General features: G+C 38.0%; 1 protein-coding gene across 8 annotated transcripts in view; it reads left to right on the forward strand.

Moving 5' to 3' along the window:
* Window positions 1-472: 472 nt before the first annotated feature.
* LOC107713322 (spermatid perinuclear RNA-binding protein-like) overlaps window positions 473-18292 on the forward strand; it is a 96624-nt gene continuing 78804 nt past the window's right edge. For 2 of the 8 annotated variants that reach the window (XM_016518790.1, XM_016518793.1), the window contains exon 1: window positions 2067-2279. The gene's annotated coding sequence lies outside the window, so the exon portion shown is untranslated. Of the gene's footprint in view, window positions 563-2066; window positions 2280-18292 lie in introns of those variants that run through there. The other 6 variants (XM_016518785.1, XM_016518789.1, XM_016518786.1 and 3 more) reach the window with 5 other exon arrangements.

An 18292-nucleotide genomic window follows, 5' to 3' on the forward strand; every position in this document is an offset into this window, starting at 1 on the left:
GTCTGTCTGTCTGTCTGTCTGTCTATCTATGTCTGTCCGTCTGTCTGTCTGTCTGTCTATTTATCTATCTGTCTATCTGTCTATCTATCTATCTATCTATCGTCTGTCCGTCGGTCCGTCGGTCTGTCGGTCTGTCAATCTAGCTGTTTAAAAACACAATTAAAACATATTTTACCTCAGATCACGTATGCATTCTTTGACTAAGCAACCTCTATTATATCTATAATAATGTTCTAATAATATTTGATAAAAATAGGTGCAAAAACAAAATGGTCAGGGCTCTTCCTATCAATATAGGCCTACATATAATGTCACTGATAAATTTTGCCTTAAGGCTTATTAAGTCGAAAGATAGCACTGTAAGGCATAGATATTTCACCAGCTGTAACACTGTAACACTGTATCAGCCCTCCAATCAGAGCACGCGCATTTCATGACGTGAACGCGCCCGTGGTCCAAATACTTGAGACAGTTAGAAAGCAGATAGAGAGAGAAGCGGAGAGAGAAACACTTGACTGGAGGTATATTGGTCCAGCGGGGGAGTACGGCCATCGAGACCACGGTAATTCACCTCGTTCGGGACTCTTTAAGATCCTGCGGTGCTGAAAGCGCCACACAGATGGGTTTAAAGCGAATCGCGTTGTTGCGATGACTGTTTCATGTGCTCGTGTAGGACAGCATCTGTGTCAATCCGCGTATGTGCTGCTGTTATCGGGTGATGTACAGTATCTGCGGATCCGAGCACATCTATCAGCTACATCGATTCATATTTTATCGTAGCTTTCTTTGATGCTTTCAGGCAATGCAATGCAGACGCTCCTCGGACGATGGGTTTTTGTATCGGCTTTCAAATGGATGAATTACATGCATGCGCATGCATTTAACTTCACCTCGCGCTTTCAGATGCTGCGTTTGGGTATATTGAGGTTGTGCTGGTGCATCTGCTGTAGTTGAATAATTTATTAGGCTGTATCTGGGGCTGAAGGAGAGAAACAAACACCGAGCTGTTACGTGAGACTGTTTTAATAGAGGCGAAGAAATCGAAGGACCGCTTAGCCAGCATAAACTTTAGTCGTGTTCGTTTGTGTAATTTTGTTGTGAAATACCAAGAGTGCCATTGTCAAGCGGTGTTTTGTTTACATTAACCCTCCCTATTGTCCTGTACATTCTGCACCCACCTGTGATCCTTGGGCCAAATTTGACCTATATTGAGGAATTATTACAATTCCTCATTCAAGATTAATCTATGACTAGTCTAAAAAGCCCTTATGTGTTTTTATATTAATCTTAACGTCTATTTTTATATGGACAAATATTATTTAATTTAATGGAGCAGGCTAACACAATTGGAGTAGGCTACTTTGGGACAAAACTAAAAGTTTCAAGTTTTCTAGGCTATTTAATTCAATTATGTTTGGCAATAAAGAAAATCTCACATTTTTATAACATCTGTATTATTCTGCTTTCACGTAACGAACACTGTTTATTTACACTTAGAGTTACACTTGTGTATTTCACAAATAAATCTGTTGAGACGGGAATAATCAATATGGAAATTACACCCAGTTCCATTTCTTACAACTTAAAAATGTGAATAAATGTGTTTAGGAAAATGATTTAGTGGTTTTTGTAATGTAATATTTTAAATATAGGCTACGCCGGGGACATTTAGTTCTATTTGTAACAGTATGTATGAGGCTGTAGAATAGCTATTATTAATTATAATATAAGACATTTAGACATTAACAGTGTTCATTTGAATATATATATATATATATATATATATATATATATATAGAGTTGAAAGTTTTCATCTCAGTAAGTGAGGACCACAAGGCAACTTTTACTGAAAGTAACCAAGTAACGTAATTAGTTACTTTTTATGGAGTAACGCAATATTGTAATGCATTACTTTTAAAAGTAACTTTCCCCAACACTATATATATATATATATATATATATATGCACGTGCAACCTAATAGCAAGTCAAACTCTACTAAAATGATCCCGTAAATATTGCACATAAAACAGGCTCTGAGGTGATAGCCACAGAAGATCGATGTTGGGATGCTTGGGTAGGACAGTCCTCTGTCTGTCCTCCGCGTGAATAATGAATTGAGCTCGTGCACGCCTCTGCGCGCGCCTCATTCATCTCAGTGCGCGTGATTGAGAGGCAGCAGGCGGAGCGCGAGTCCTGCTGACACCACAATATTGGTCTGAACCTCGACTCGTACACATTGGGGATACGTTTGGATTATTTAACATTTCTTCTTTCACCAGTAAGTAGCGCTTTTGAGTCTTTCTGAGCTTGTGTTTGCGGGTTTTCCCCTGTGCGAGCCCGGAAGATTCGCGCACAAACGCGCTTGAGACTCGTTTGGTTTAGCGCTTGCGATAAATTCCATTTAAAAAGTTACTTTCTCTTTCTCCGGCGCTAAAAAAAAACTTCTCACCCCCTAATTTAGACTGGTTTGCAATCACGTGTTGCATGCTGCTTTATGAACTGCACGTTTACTGCCGGTTGTTCTTCTTTTCAATAGTTAGAAAGAGAATCGCGTTGTTGTTTTATTTGTCTCAGTTAACGTGTCAGTGGCGAATGTGTGTGTTAATGATAGTTCGTGTTGTGGGTTTGTTTCGTTATCTTTTTCTAACAGACAGATATGTAGAGTCGGTTAGTCGGGGTTGATGATCATCTTGCAGCAGGTGTTTTGTGGAGAGACTTCCGCAGTTTCACACCCCGTCTACACTGTACTGGCGATGTGAACGAATCGTTCGTGTGAGTCGGATCTTGTTAATGAATCGGTTCACATAACCGTTTGGAACGACACTCCCGCGAATCGGACTGAATCGGTCCGGACTGTTCTGGAGTCAACCTCGTCTGACTCATTTGAACTCTTATCGTCTCTTTCGGGAATAATTGACTCGTATGAGCCTGGAACCGATGAGTGAGCGAGGAATTGATTGATTGAGTGAAAAGTGACTTTAATAGCCGAATAGCACAAATGTTACGCTTGTGGGGTTTTGTGGGAACTATCGTCCGCTCTGTTTGGTTAAAATACGCTCCAAAAATCTACTATTGATGTTTTCCTTAAAGTTTACCATGGTAACCACAGCATTCCCACCCATGAAAACCCATTATTTCAATTTCCAGGCCTGTAAACACATGGAAATGAAAAATAAAGTAATGGAAATTTCAAAATGTATTAATACAAATATAAAATTATATAGCCTAATATACATATTAATATTTTATTATCAATATTAAAATATTAAACAAATATTTTATTTGCACATTTACAGACATATTTGACGTCTGCATTTACATCTGAAAAACATATTTTGTGTTTGCTCATCTGCAATACATCTATAGGACGTTTCCTATCAGATGTCAAATAGACGTTTAGAAAATGTCTTTAAGATTTTTATGATTCAGAGTGTATGTAAAACTGATATCTTAAAGACGTCTATCAGATGTTTTTTTACAGCAGATGCTTTCCAGATGAAGCGGTCTTTAACAGACATCTTATAGATGTACGTGCACTATATTTATACCATTCTAGTTTATTATTATCATTAAATAGACATGAATAAACATGAACCACTGAAAAATTCTGCCAAATTCATGGCAAACTATGTGGAAATGTAAGTCCGTAACCTGACAAAAATACCATAGTTACAGTAAAACCATAATAAATAAATTCTGGATCTTATTTAACCTTTTTCATTACTTTGTTGGCTAATACAAAGTTCTGACGTTCTTTTAACCATTACGTCATAAATGGCGTAACTAATATTTTTGTGAAATTATGGTTGGTTAATTTTTGTAAAGGTGTGCATACATAAATCAGTTTTTGCTTCCTTCTTAAGTTAACTTGTTACACAGGTATGATGAAGTGAGGTTATGCTTTTGACTTCCATAATCATGTTCATGTGATCTGTGCGATTATAAGAACAAAGAGCATAACTGTAATGCACGTTTCCTCGTGCGTCGCTTCCGTGTCTCAAACTCACACACGCTGTTCTCTGTCAGAGACACGCACGCTGCTGTGAGCCCAGCATCTGAAATGCTTTAGAAATAGCTTGGCACATTGGCTGAAAATAGCTTGTGGCTATCACATATTGCCTCAGGTTGAAATGCGAAAGATTGCACTTGATTGTAAGGACCAAATTCCTTTGAGAGAGAGAGAGAGACAAGTTGAAACTTATTTATTTCTCATTTCTGTGCGGGTCCAAGCTGTTTGTGCCAAAACACAAGTATGAAAACACAGATATAAACTGCGATGTGTGTTAGTGATGTTCATTGTATTGGCCGTACAGTGTTTGTTAGAGTCTAAAGATTTTTATTGTATAGTGTGACATACGAGACCTATGTTGCTTAGCCTGCCTTTCCCCTCAAGAAGAGTCTGTGAAATTGAGCTTTGATCGTTCTGAAGGTATATTCAGCTCAGAGGAGAGATGACAGATGCTCTGGAGGTCAAAGGGTGGATGTGTCTTGTCTCTGGTCACTCTTTGTCTTTGTTTCACCCAGGCTTCGTCTCTTTATATGTCCCGTAGAGCTCCCAGAAGGCTTAGAAAATTTGACACTCACGGTCTGTTGCAGGGGTTTAGTGCTTGAATAATCATTAAAGAGTTTTGTGTGCTTCGTGTCCTGCGGGCAGAGGGAGTCGATGGTGGCAGATGAAGCTGACTTTTCAGCATCGTTAGGTCACGCTGGGTGTCTGCAGGGATTTAGAGAGGCAAAATAAACATGAAGATTATGAATTTGGCATCGTCTTTTGATGATTTACTAACATTCCTCATCATCCAATCTTTGGTTAATCTTAAAATCAACATCAAATCAAAACTGACCTTGTTTAACTTCTTAATGCATGTTCCTGATCTCATTGTGCACACGAGTCATTGGTGCATGTTAATGCAAATAAAGAGAAATTGTTTGTCTTTGCAATTTTTCATAACTCGCTCTGCCTTGTCCTTCCTTTTTGGCTGATATCACTCAAGGTGCATTCAAACACACTTTCTCTGCTTTAATAATAAATCTAATCTGATGTGGGTAAATTAATTTATTAGTGTTTACTTCACTTTGCCAGCTAGAGTTTTAGTGAGTATTTCTTGATGTTTGGGAGTATGTATGTTTTTTTAGTGCATTTTAGTGCATGTCTATATGTTTTTAGTGCAGTTTTTTCATTCACAATGTCTGTGGTCAGATTATTATAATGAAAGAAGTCTCTTATGCTCAGCAAGGTGCTTATTATTTGAGCAAAAGTACAATAAAATTGTGAAATATTATTATAGTTTAAAATAGCTGTTTTCCGTGTGACTATATTTTAAAATATATTTTATTTCTGTGATGCAAAGCTGAATTTTCAGCATCATTACTCCAGTCTTGATGATCACATGATCCTTCAGAAATCATTCTAATATGCTGATTTGCTTCTCAAGAAACATTTCTGATTATTATCAATGTTGGAAACAGTTGTGCTGCGTCGTATTTTTGTGTAAACTGGGAGACATTTTTTTTCAGGATTCTTTGATGAATTGAAAGTTCAAAAGAACTGCATTTATTATGAATGTAATGCATGTTTTTTTTCAGCTAGAAATAGCTGTGCAGTCTATGAAATGACTTTCACATTCAGAAATTATTTGAAAAATCTGGGAACTCTGGGAAATTGAAAAGAGTGGGAACTCTGTAACACGCCAAAATACTGCAGTTATGGCCACAGAACCATAATAAATGAATGTTCCTTTTAGCTGTGTAAAGAGTTGTCAGAATCTGAAAGAATCAATATGTCGTTTGTTATTTATAAAACCATTAATTTCCAATGTTAAACCGATTAATAAATTTATTAAACATAGTTTTTACTTGTCAAATTATAGAGAACATTTCATTATATATATATATTTTTTTTCCCCAGATCATTATTGCCTGTATATCACACAGAATGCAAATAGTGCCCAATATAGATTTGCAAGATATTGACAGAATGGTATCCACCTGATGAAGTGTTTCATGTTCTCTCACTCTTCCACCTTTTTTTCTCTCCATCGCTCTCTAACCGATCGGCGCTATTCTTGGCCTGCTCTCGGAGCTGATGAGAAAAGCTGACATGGCTAACAGAGGGGGAATTTGAGCTTGACTCAAGCCAAAGCCCACTTCCTCCTCCTGAGCCCATGCACCACACCATCCACCCCTCTGCCGTCTGCCACCGCCGACATCTGATTTACTGTCTGCTGTTTGCATGACAAAGAAAGCCTTTCTGGTGAGAGTGTTTGAGAAAGGGAGAACCAAACAGAAAGGAAGAAGCTCATCTTTTTTTCCAAAAGGAGAAGCATTTTAAACAAGGTTCCCCTACTTGAGGTCTTCTGTGAGCAGCATTATCAATTGTACATTGCTTATCACAGGTTTGGCAATAACTGAATAACAACCAGGTATGGGCATTGCGTCCCACTGTGCCAGCTGAATTTGGCACACGACTTGGTTGCATCTTGGCTGCTGAATTTAACTCCGTCTGACTAATGAGGAAAGGTGAACAATCCCATAAAAGAACTGGCATGTAGCACAAATTTAGAATCTAGCAAAGAGCAAAGCAACTACAAAGAAAGCTGCAGATTTATTATTTTATTTCTTTACTGGATTTTTGCCGTTTATTGGACAGCATATTGGAGAATTGACAGAAAAGTACAGAGAGAGGAAAGCGGGTGGCTAAAAAAAAAAAATTGACCCAGGCTGGACTTGAACCCGGTTCCCCACGAACACAACAGACCTTTTTATATCTGTGCAACAGAATTAGTTTAAACTTCGTACTAAACAAAATTATTTTGCTGTACAGAAATTACTAATGCTAATAATACTTCAATATTTATGTAACATTTTAATGTTTTTTTTAAGTAAATAAAAAATACTATAAAAATACTGATCCAATACTGATTCTTTTAAATTATTCATTAACTTAAGTGGCTCATAAAAGTGTTTTGCTCATGAATCAAACTGTAAATAATAAGGAATCATAAGTAAGACATGTCTTTGAATTTTGTTTTATTAAATTACATTCAAACTGCAAACTTGCAAATTAAAATAACTGAATGTAAAATAATGTATCTTGCCGTGGCGCTTTAGATCTAGTGTCAGCACTGATAGAGGTGCAGGAAACACTGGTCCAAGTTAAATTTGCTAGGTAATTGTTAGTTTCCAATCTACTAAGCTGCACTGCTGCAAAATACCTCAGAACAACATTTGATTACCCTTGTCTGAAGAATGGTTGTCTGTTTTGGGATCAAAGGGAACAAGTGGAGAGCAGGGTACAAGTGTACACTTGGTCATGAGTGCATACTAAAGGAAGGGCACAATGGGACTGGAGCTCCTTGAGGGAGTGTGCAATGGAAAAGTGCCCTGCACTGTGTCAACAGGCAGTCTGTGTATTCGTGCGTGCGTGTGTGGTTTTAAGGCAGCTGATGTGCCGACAGGAGCAGCGGAAATGGATCCAGAGATGAGCAGAAACCAGATCTAACACAGGCACGGGGAAGGAATGGCCTTGTAAGGCATCTGAGAGTCAGAGAGCGAGAGAGACACAGTGGGTCGCCATTCCCTGAAGACGGACACACATGCATTCAATGAAACAGCAGCATTTCTAAACACTCTGAACTAAACAAATCATTATCTGCACCACACAGGCTATAAAATTATAAATTTAATAAATAATAATAAATTTAAAACCATAGATGATTAGTGTTTATAGGAAGCCACGTGCTGCTGCTTTTGATTTATTGAATTTGGCAAACACAGTAATTAAACGTTGACCTGGGAACAGTTCCTCTTATATTTGATTGTACCAAATCTAATCTTTAATGGAAAATATTGTCTCACGTTAAATCTTTCTTATATGGTCAGAAATGTCTTTTATGCTCTTGTTAATATTTGAATCTTGGAAGTGTACTGTGTCTGTGCAGATCATACATTTATTTGGAACAAAAGTGAATTTAAAAAAAATGTATTTGGGAGCTATTTTTTAGAGATTTTAACAAGATTTTGCTTGCTTATTGTGCTTGCTCATTCAAAACTGGCTGCCTATGTAAAATACATTCTGGTTTTATCACACATCAGTTGAAAAGTTTCATCGCTGTACAAGAAAGCTGTGCAATTTAAGATATCATTCATGCCCATAGCAGGATGAATTGCCGCAAAGCATAACACGTAGGATTAGGCGTATGTTTAAATTACAGTAGTAATAATGAGGTATTGTAAATGAATTTTAATGTGAAGTGATGAATGAGGCTGAACTTGGATTCAAGGACAATGTCTGTCTCTGCAGGACTATCACAAATACATACAAATTCCTTAGTGGATTTAGTCTAAACTTATTCAGCGAAAGCAGGGTATTTCAGGGTACACATTAGTTTCTATCAGTAAGACAAACTAACTGCTTCTCTCGAAACACCTGCGTTTTTATTGACCTGATAAGATTTTGCTGATTGTAAGATTCGGATGGTGTGACAGTATCTCTTCCAAAACCCATCCTCTCTAATATCTACGTTTTTGCGTTAAAAACGACTACGGAGCACAATGCATTCAAAAAGCTACTAATGTACACAGAATCCTATAATGTACACACAACTAATTTTAACTGCAATAGAGTTAGATTTTTAGCATGTTGCAAAGCTACTCAGGTACTCTTGTAAGCATAACACACACTTATACATTTAAGAATTGAATAAAGAGTTTTTTTGAAGCAGTGCATTGTGGGATTGCATTATGATTAAGGATACATACTACGCTCACACTGCCTTTGATTTGTTTAGTTTTTTTTGCTGTCTAGGTAGGCGGCTTTCTAGGTTTTTTTTTTTTTTTAACAAAGCTCTGGTCACTTGAATGTTATTGCATGTAGCAATTAATCCTCATTTGACCTCCTTGTTAAAAAAATCTGTCATGGTTGATGTAGATATTCAATTAAAGGCTGGAAGGCAGAGTGCTTCCCCATCTGATAGTGTGCGTAATTTAATAAGGGAGGTTTCCAGCACGGTGGCATCGCCAGGCCGATTTTTATGAGCGATAGAGAGATAGAAAGAGAAGGGTAGATGAAGAGGAAGGAGGAGGGGGTGTAGGATACTTTGATTTGTTCTGCCTTGATGGACGTCACCCCTTTGCCTCCTCAGAGAATTAACCAATTAGACTGCGCCTGGTGCGTTTGCCGGCCACACTATTAGAAAGATGAAAGGAGCCCTCTGTTTAGCCTATAAACGAGTGAGCAGAATATTGATAAAGACAAGCGAGGGTTATTGCGCTCGCCTTGCCACGTTTGTTCCTTTGTGTCGTGATACAGTTCTGTGTAGTTCTTTTTAACCCACAGTGATGTGTGTGAGTTATGGTAGTGAGAATTAAGCTGCCAGACTTAATTGTAGGAAGTGATTCACTCTGAATTGTACTTTTGTGACTGAACTGCACTTATCTGACAGTGATCTTATTCACTGTTCTCAGAACAGCCGTAGTGGTCTGTTCATTAAGTATAATTGGTAATGTTGCTCGGTTCTGGATTTGTGTGTCATGTGGGTGTGTTGAAGTCATAAGTGGATGAGTTATAAATAAAGACTAGGCTTTCAGTGATTTATTTGTGATATAACAACCCATTACAAAAATTCTAGTACCCACCCAACGTTTCCTTGGTTACCGCTGTAAACAAAGCAGCGCTGCGCCTATAAACACTTTTATATGCAGAGGTAAGATGAAAAGAAAATACCATCTAAACTTAAATGAAGACAGTCAGTTCCCCTCAGAGATTTCAGACATTCATATAAACCCTCAATTCAATATTTAGGATTTTTCATACAATATTTTGTGCATCGTGAACAGTGAGCTTGCTGTCTGCTACAGTATTTTCTCCTCTTTGCGTTGCGACCTCTTCCTCTGAGTCATGACAACCCTCTACGCACACCTTGGCAATATAATCGCCATTGGCTAGTAAATTTTTTTGTTTACTCGCCAGACTGATATACTATTTTATACACACACACACACACACACATACATACATACATACATGCGCACACACACACACACACGTTTACTTAGCTATCTAAATGGGGACATTACTTAGACTTTGATTGTTTTTATATACAGATAGTTATACACTTCTTAACCTAAACCCACCCCTACCCCTCAAAGAAAACTTTCTGCATTTTTACAATTTCAAAAGTAAAAAAAAAACTTGACAGCGACTGCAGAAGAGCAAACATGCTGAGACAGCGCTGGAAGCAGCTAATGCTCATCAGAACATGTAAATCAGTGGAAAAAGAATAGAAGTGATGATTCTGTCTAAAGAAATATGAAGTAAACTTCTTAATAAACCAGGTTGGATTTGTTTGGTTTTGTCAACTCTAAACCTACTCTAAAACTCAGAGTTTGTTCAGCCAGCTTCATGCAACGGGCCACTGACCGAGTTTTATCATAAATGGTGGTCAAATATCGAAGCTGGAGTCTTAAATGTATCTAATGATACTGTCTGTCAATATCAAGTAAGAGTGTGATGTTTTAACGTGCTGTGAATGTTGTACAACAATAATCTGGACCGCCGGTGATCTGTGCAGGTTAAGTTAATAAGGATCTTCTCTCCATTCACAACAAAACTCATACCGTGTGTGATGTGAAAACCGGTTTACCGGTTGAACCGGTAGGCTATATCCCTCAGCACTATGATATGGTCATTGAGTGCTTGAATGATAAATTAAAGGCCAGTCTAGCTGGTTGTATTGACTCTATTTTATGATTTCTTACGGTGTTGTTTTGGGCTTTGGTACTTTGTGGTTCAGTTCACAAAGTACTCAAAGTCAAAATGACCAAAATGCATGTTCTTAATTTCTGTTTCTCTTACCAAATTTAGCCAACAACAATTCACTTTCACTTACTAACAAGATTATCAGTGTATGTGAATCTGTTGATCCATAATTACAGATAGATTCAGCACTTCATGAGTTTTCCCAAAGCCACCTCGGTTGCCTTTCACTCCAGTACTCCTGTGATTGGCATCTTCCTGTATCCCTGCAAAACTAAACCACCACTTTTTGCTTCTTATCACATCAAACACTACATCAAAACATCTTTGCTTACTTTTCCATGTATGTGTACTGCTCACTTGAAATAGTTTTTTTTTTCTTCTATGGAATCTTGTGTTGGAAGATGAACAGAAAGTTACTGGACTCACGGGTCGAAACCGATTTGGAGAAAGCTGAAGGCAAATAGTGAAGTCAATTTAGATTAGTCATAAAGCTATTATTGTCTAATTGCTTTCTTGAAACAACAGCATTTAGATGTGTCCATGAAAGATAAAGGGACAAAGGGGTCAGTTTTACTGAGAATGCACAAAATGATTCTTCTTTAATGATGTCCCGAACCTATTGTAACATCTGTCCAGCCTGAACTTTCCACAGTGCTCATTAACACAAGCCAGTGTTGTCCACCGAACACAGTCTCACCTGCTGCTCTTCATTACGATAATGATTTCTACCTTTCATCTCTCAGCTGGACTCCTTTTTTGGCTCTTGAATATCGATTTTCCCAAAAAGAGCATTTTCTATCCTAAGGATGTCATTCTTAGGGACTGTATTTCTTAACATTCTTATGGCTCTTCATAGCTGTGGCCACCTGCTAAGCTCTCAGGAGCAGGGAGTAATTGGAAATCTCACTTGCACCAAGGGACACCATGTGCTGCATATCTTTCCTTCATTGCTTGGGTTTGACAAATCCCAGGGTTTTCTCACTGGTTTCCTCTCACACATATGTAAGCGTGCACTGGTCTTCGGCTAAGAGAGTGGATCCTCTGTGCAGGGATGTTTTCAGGCCGAGGTGAACTGACATTATGGAGGACTGTGCAAGAGCCAAAAGCTAGCTAAGGGTCTTGAGGGATAGAAATTGACGGCACTGCTAGAGATTTGCAATGTCAAGGGGACCACAAGTCATTAATTTTCAATGGGAGTTGGCGATTTTACTACCGCATGAGTGACAGTGACTGTTCTAAGGATAAGCCGCAAAAGACTATTTAAATATAAATCCTGCATGTTCTTCGTGTCTCTGTGTGAATGAATGGCACAGACACGCGGTTTCGTTTACTACACACATACTGAAGCACATGTGACGCTCGCAGTGTTTTCAGCCTCTGCCGCCTTAATATATGAGTACAAGAACGCATAAACATAATCTCTAGAACTGTTTCATTTGAGAAAAAATATAATCGTATATACAAACTTAAAGGTCTTTACAGAAACCCGTCAAAATAAAAGTTTGGTTTAACGAGAAGAAATTGTGAAAGAAATATATTACTCAATATAATAATAGTATTACTAATAAGCAAATTATTATTAAAACAAGGAATAATCATACAATTTTTCTTCCATGTGTTAATGTTGTGCAGCACTTTGTTGCATATGCAACCATTTTGGTTGCAGTCTAGAGCCCTGGAACTCTTTCTAGTGTGTAAGTGCCCTTCTTTCTATGTCCCATGTATTGATACAGCTGTGTCTGTTCCTCAGCAATGCTGCAGTTGTTACACTGAATTGTCAAGTCTTGCCTTCCTCTCTCTCAGGAGACCCAGCCCTCTACGAACACCTTGGCAATTGAATCGCCATTGGCTAATACATTTTAATGTCTCTCTCCCATAAGATTCTGGGGTGCTCCCTAACAACAAGGATCTAATGATTGCAACCCTCTACGCACACCTTGGCAATATAATCGCCATTGGCTAGTAAATTTTTTTGAGGGTTGGATTGTGTTATCTGAGGTAGATTACTTCTTTACACAGAGAAACACCATTTGCTGGTTTTCTTTTTTTTTTTTTCATATTTGCACACTCCTATATGCATAGGATGCTCTGCACCTGACTGACCCCAGAGGGACAGCCTTTAATCTGTGCGGTGGATGTGTTATATCCTGGCTGGATTACTTTTAAGTCTCTTCTGATTAGTATTCACTGATCAGGCTTAATGTGGGTGGCAGTAACCGGGTTAGCTTTGTTAGCATGTTAAATCGTCTAGTGGCTTACTGTATGTAGAGCAGTAAACCTGGTTGCTGCCACTGATTGCGTCACAGTGGATAGCTTTGTCAGCTGCTGCTAATTTTGACCAGCTCCCAGTCTCTTGCTATTTATGGACCAGAGCAGAGTCTTCAACTGCCTGTCACTCTCAGGGAAATAAACAAACATGCTGGATGTGAACGGCAATGCCAAAATAAACAGCAGCTCTGTTATTGCACCTTTAATTGATTTAAGAGGGTAAATGCACATGTTAGCCATTCTTTTGGGCTTGCGGATGAGCAGAAAATGTAACATTGTGACGGCAGGGAATTAATACAAATTAATTGTGGATACCCAGATCCGTAGACACCACAAACAGAGACATCCTCTTTTTTTTCAATGGCTGAATCTTAAATGAGTTAAGCTAAAACTGAGTTAAGGCTTAAAAAAATGAGATGTCAAATTAATTGAAATAAATCTTTGTACTAGATACAAGAGCAATACAAGAGCAACACCAACATGCTTAAATGTGTTGTGCTGGGATTTGAATAAATTCATTTTTGTATTCTGCATTTTTGAATTGAAATCCACTAGTTACAGTTCTAAAGAATTTTTGGCTACTTTGACTTGTGTAACTGACCTCTAATGGTTATCTGTCCTTCATGTACCAAAATTATTCACATGTTGGTTATCAGGATGGACCGTTGCGTAGGTATTTATTTATTTATTTATTGCTAATTTCTGTAAATGGCCTTGTTTGACTGATTCAAGTTGAGTGCATCCACATAGACCAACTACGGTTCTGAGCAGATATGCCCACTTCAACAGCAGTACATTAGGTGAATGAAGCCTTTAGGAATGGCTGGCAAGACCAGTGTATAATGTGTTTCTGTGCTCATTTGGCTGTCCAGGTCTGTGAGCCTAGAACTGGGATGGGCTGAGCTCTGTTTCTGCCGTGATACAACTCTCTGCACTACCTTGGGAATTCTCTGACCTACTTTGCTTTTTGGTTGGAGTTATTTTTACATATAAAAAGAATAAAACAATGGCAGTCCTCACAATGTCTTTGCTTTTACTTTTTCCTCTTTTCTTACTTTTGTCACTGTCTATTTAGTACCGGATTGAGGAGGTGCTGGTGAATGGGGAGTGGGTCAAGGAGTAGTTAGTTACCTATTTAAAAAAAAACAAACACCTCCGCTCTGAGGAAGATGGGAGTCAAAGGCCACTTTAAAGTGTTGGTATATTGTCAGCCACCCTGCAGCGTGACAAACATTGCTCCATGTGATGATTCAAGATAGCAGTGTAACTGATCAGATGCACTGATAATAAGCACACATGCGTATGTGAGCTTGCACACACATTCGCGTACTTACAAAAATGATCTTTGTCAGCGGATGCTCTCTCAGCAATATTCATAGAAGATGGTGCAGTCTCTGGAGATCCGAGTCTGAACTGATGTAAACCTCGATCGTTATTACTAACCTCCTCTTTCACCGAGAGGTCACAGGGGCTGCATTTACACTGGAAGGCCTAATGCACACATTCAGTATTTTGACACATTCGATTTATCTTTTTTCCTGGCTGTTTACATTTACTTAAGAGATAACCGACTGTGTTAACTTGAATACCCTGTCAGACAGTGCTGTGCTGGTGGCCTAAATCGATTGGTCAGAACTACTGTGCACCGCAGGAATCAGAATTGTCTGACCGTGTGCGATTCGGCCTGAGAAGTCTCCGGTCAAGTACGGGCCTCTGAAGCATCTCAGCAGCAGCTTGGGACACAGAGACCTCACTGATTATAAGCCTTTAATGTTAAGCTGATTACAGGCTTTAGGTATCTCCTGCTTTCTGCTGGTAATGCCCATGTCAAGTACCAGAATCGTGGAAACATGCAAAATGTATCCGGTAGAGAGACAGTCGCTCTCACTTTCTAGAAGCCTTATATATCATTTTTATACATAATAAAAACTAAAAGTAGTGAATGCTATTAACAAGTTGTAGTGTGACTGTAACTGATGCAGTCTCTGGAGATCCGAGTCTGAACTGATGTAAACCTCGATCGTTATTACTAACCTCCTCTTTCACCGAGAGGTCACAGGGGCTGCATTTACACTGGAAGGCCTAATGCACACATTCAGTATTTTGACACATTCGATTTATCTTTTTTCCTGGCTGTTTACATTTACTTAAGAGATAACCGACTGTGTTAACTTGAATACCCTGTCAGACAGTGCTGTGCTGGTGGCCTAAATCGATTGGTCAGAACTACTGTGCACCGCAGGAATCAGAATTGTCTGACCGTGTGCGATTCGGCCTGAGAAGTCTCCGGTCAAGTACGGGCCTCTGAAGCATCTCAGCAGCAGCTTGGGACACAGAGACCTCACTGATTATAAGCCTTTAATGTTAAGCTGATTACAGGCTTTAGGTATCTCCTGCTTTCTGCTGGTAATTCCCGTGTCAAGTACCAGGATCGTGGAAACATGCAAAATGGATCCGTTAGAGAGACAGTTGCTCTCACTTTCTCACCTTATAGAAGCCTTATATATAGCCTTTAGACATAATAACTAAAATTAGTGATGCTCCTAACTTAACTATTTATAGTGTGACCTGTAGCTGATTAGTTTTCAGAAAAGTGTAGTTTTTCCAGTAATGAATCTTCCCAACAAGTTGCAGTGTAACGTTACTTCTATGTTAGAGAGTTCTGGTTTCTTTTTAGTCAAACAGTTCGTTTTAAACATTCATGCAGTTTTCAAAAAACAATTCACTAATTAATTTTTCGTCTTTTTGGTGCAAAATGTGTGGTTAAATCTTGATGTCAGTGTTTTTAAATCTAAATCTAAATAAATTTAAATATAAATAGAATAGAATAGAATGTGTTTCTAATTATTAATTTTATGTAAATTTTCAAGTCTAATACTATCACCATAATTAAGATCTTGTACATTTTTGTATTTGTGCCAAATAAATATAAACTTTGTTGTGAAAAATACTTATTTTCAAAATAACAGAAGTATTTATTTGGGACAAAAAATTGATGAACTTCAACAGATACATTTACACAAACATGCCCTGTATGTAGGGATATGCCGGTATCAAATTTTCATGTTGCGATTAATTGCTAATGCTTTTATCACGGTATGCGGTATTATCACGATATTGAAATTAAGTTTAAAAAAAAGTGCTGTCATAATACAGTATAACAGGTTTAATAACTTTTTTCTTATAACAAAAATAACTGAACATTTAAATGCAATAAAGCAATACAGAAAAATGTATAAAGTTAAAAGTTTTACACAGATTAAAGTGCAAAAGAACTATAAAGACCAATAGGTATCACTTTACAATAAGACCTCATTAGTTAACCTTAGTTAATGCATTAACATCCACAATGAGCAATAGCTACATTTGCTACAGAAGTTATTAATCTTTGTTTAAAAAAACACAAGTCTTAGTTCATGTTAGCTCATTAAATAACACAGTCGCAACTTTCGATTTTAACAACAAAATGTAAAAAAAGTTTGAAAATAAATAACGCCAAATACTTAAATATTTAGACTTAATTGGCTGTGATGAACATCATAGCAAATACACAAATCTGAATGGCTGTTTAAATAATTTAAACACGGCCGGCACAAGTCTACCTGTATGTCATGGCAACATGTTTTTCCATTATTCATCAATTCATCAAAATAATCCAAATAATTTCACCAATTTTAACTTCATTTTTTAAGTTAAATGAGATTCAACCTGATTTTTTTTATGTCAGTTTAATATGATTTGAGTTGTACTGGAATGACACTTGACTTCAATGACTAATCAAATGCACTCAATTTAATTATATTATATTTTTTAAAACTGTGTCATTATGTCTTTTGTGAAGTCTTGATTAGGGCCGTGCGATTTGGGGAAAATATCTAATTGCGATTTTTTTTTTTTGACAGATATTGCGATTGCGATTTGATTTGCGATTTTAAATTTGCAAAGTCAAGCTTCAGCTCAATGGTATAATCTACACTACATATGATGAATAAATCTCTTCTACTTACATCGCATGTATATCTACACTTTGTTGTTTATGAGGAGAGAATTCGCGAGTCAGAATTCAGTCAGCGCGCGCTGAACCATTATAACCCTGAAATCCATTGAATTTTCTATTGTGTTTTGGGGGGGTTGTATTGTTTTTTTTTCAGCAGGCAAGATTATAATGGTATAACTACTTTATCGTCAAAGGCATCAGCCACAGGCGATATCTCTGTCTATCGTCCATACACGATACTATCGTCTATCGGCACAACCCTATATGTTACATAGGCTGATTTATAAATTTTTAAGTATTTGGGATTTTAAGAACATGTGGAAAATGTGCTGAATGTTTCATTTTATCCAAGTGAAATTAGCAAGCAGTTATACTGAATTTACATTCGTTTTAAACGCGGAGCCAGGCGCAAGTTGACACAGGTTGTGCGTCAAGCCTCATCCATACTGCCAGATGCGCTTGCGGAGATTTATTCATTTTTAAGTATTTGGGATTTTAAGTGCAAGTGGAAAATGTGCTGAATGTTTCATTTCATCCAAGTGAAATTAGCAAGCAGTTAGACTGAATTTACATTCGTTTTAAACGCGGAGCCAGGCGCAAGTTGACACAGGTTGTGCGTCAAGCCTCATCCATACTGCCAGATGCGCTCGTGGAGACTTGCGGTGCGGAGCTGGTATAAGTATAAACGAGCATTACGAGACAGGCTGCGTGAGTGCGGCAAGCATGAACGGCTCGTCCGTGATTCGGGATTCGCGCCGCGTGGGGCAGAGAGGAGCGAGTATGAGAAGCATTCACAGACACAGGCTGTGTGTGCGCTCTTCTGAATTGGGAATAGCCAACATGCATTATAAACTTATTTCAAATTAATCTGTTGGGGAGATAAAATGTGTAAGATAACGTTCATGTACTAACAAAAACATCTAAGAATGTATCTTTTATTCTCCAGTACTGAAAACAGAACCGATAAGGGAGCTCTTGATATGCGCTGACACAGATCTTGCAAATTACCTTTTTTGTTCGTTGTCTGTCATTTCAAAGCTTAAGTTACATACGTTTTTCTTTAGTTTTAATTTGCCTAACTATTGATCTAACCCTGTAGATGCCATAATCCCACTCTGTCTCTCTCCCGCTTTCTGATTGTTTTTTTTTTAATGGTGGGCACAGTTGGCTAGAGCAGTGCTGATTGGGGAGAACGGAGGTGCGCTCACTCTATTGGTTAGTAAGGCTGCCATTCAAGGCTGGCAGTCATGCATATGCTCTGGAACAG

Source organism: Sinocyclocheilus rhinocerous, unplaced genomic scaffold (assembly GCF_001515625.1).
Source record: "Sinocyclocheilus rhinocerous isolate Xijiao unplaced genomic scaffold, SAMN03320098_v1.1 scaffold688, whole genome shotgun sequence".
NCBI classification, from domain to species: domain Eukaryota; kingdom Metazoa; phylum Chordata; class Actinopteri; order Cypriniformes; family Cyprinidae; genus Sinocyclocheilus; species Sinocyclocheilus rhinocerous.